Source organism: Tiliqua scincoides, chromosome 2 (assembly GCF_035046505.1).
Source record: "Tiliqua scincoides isolate rTilSci1 chromosome 2, rTilSci1.hap2, whole genome shotgun sequence".
Lineage (NCBI taxonomy): Eukaryota > Metazoa > Chordata > Lepidosauria > Squamata > Scincidae > Tiliqua > Tiliqua scincoides.
In genome coordinates, this window is record NC_089822.1 from 95,177,899 (window position 1) to 95,179,688 (window position 1,790).

The window sequence follows — 1,790 nt, forward strand, 5'->3', positions numbered from 1 at the left end:
TAGTCTCGCTGCCAGGAGACAGATGGGTCCCACCAGTACCACCAGACATCATCTCAGATACCACCACAATACCACTGATTGAGAAACAGTGTTCTAGAATGTGTTTTTAAACCGTACAATGAGGGTGGGGAGGATAACGCAATATCATCCTTGGTGCCAAGGCAATGGTGTATTTTTAGCATATTTGACACCTGGGACAGACCACTGCCACCACCCCTCCCTTGGCTACTCAACACCACAGTTAGACCTGCCCTCCCCATTAAGATCCCCCCCTCCCCTCCAGGACTCCAGGACTATTGGACATCCTAAGTGAAGGGTAGGCCTGACCTCCATCTCAAGACACCCCTGATGGGGACAGGTCAACCCGATATTCAAAGCAACAGGCATGCTGCATTAGCATCTTCTTATTGCTGAAACCCAGGGCAAACCCCAGCCCTCCTTGGTACACCACTGTTTCCAGGAAACACATTGTCTTGGGCCTGCCCTTTGTATTTTCCAATATGGTTTCTGGGGGGGGGGGGCGCGATGGAATTATAGAGAGATGACATAAAGCAAAAATAAATAATGCAATAAGATGGTTGGTTGGCAACCTTCAGTCTCGAAAAACTATGGTATAAGCCTACAACACCCAGTATTCCCAGGTGGTCTCCCATCCAAGTACTAACAAGGCCTGACGCTGCTTAGCTTCCAAGATCAGATGAGATTGGGCATGTGCAGGGTAACAGTTGCTATCAAATAATGCAATACATACTTTCATTTCTCTGCCCATATTTGGTACAAATTTTCCTTTTCTGTCCACAAAACCTTGGGGACAGTATTTTTCCAACCAAATCAAACTCTATAGGCTCAAATGCCAGATGAAAAATAAGGAGGCAATTTGTATACTTAATCTACCTGTTAAGCTGATCTCGTACATTTAGGGACAAGGCTGAATTTTTAAACACTGCTGCGCGTATTTGCCTATTTCACTCAGGAGACTGCTTTGTTATTTCCTCTTCTGGTTATTCATTTGCAATGCAGATGCTATATTGTTTGACAATAGAACAGACTACCAAAAACGTCTTCTACAATGAGATACCAGGACATTTAAATGAGTCTGAAAATGTCAGATTGAGATAATTCCAGTCAATTAACTATCACAATCTATTCTTCAATACTTGTTCCCAATAATATGCAAAGCAGATTCTTTTTTAAAACTACAAACACTGTTTCTAAAACAGATTGTGTGTCTGTCCCATGGGCACACAGGCAGGCGCAAACACACACACTTCCTGCATAGCGTCAAGTTAAGTGACATAGTTATGTGACAAGGGACTTTTTATTGTCTATTTTTGTGGGGTTGCCAGTTGGCTCATGATTTTAGAAGTCTTTATGAGATGGACACGGTCTATCCAGCATAGACCTTTTAAGCCATTTCTGCCCAACATTGCATAAAAGCAACAGGTATCAAATGTGTACACCTTTGGGCTGGGCAGAAATATATATACAGTATTTATATACCGCCTTTCTTGGTCTTTATTCAAGACTTTATTCAAGGCGGTTTACACAGGCAGGCTTATTAAATCCACGCAGGGATTTTTACAAATTGAAAGAAGGTTCTCTCTTTCAAGAACCACCACATTCAAGCTGTTACACTCCGATCTGGTTTAACATTCTGGCCTCCATCCTCCCACGCTCCGAGCAGATGGAACAGCTCAGCTGCAGCTTGCCAGCTGCTTCAAGGTCGCACGGTGCCGGTGGCCTCGAACTGGCGACCTTGTGGATGTTAATCTTCAGGCAAATGGAGGCTC

The 1,790-nt window shown here is 43.8% G+C and overlaps 1 pseudogene; it reads right to left on the bottom strand.

Annotated features, from left to right (window-relative positions):
• Positions 1-616: 616 nt before the first annotated feature.
• On the bottom strand, positions 617-733 carry LOC136642682 (5S ribosomal RNA; annotated as a pseudogene).
• Between the last annotated feature and the right edge of the window lie 1,057 nt (positions 734-1,790).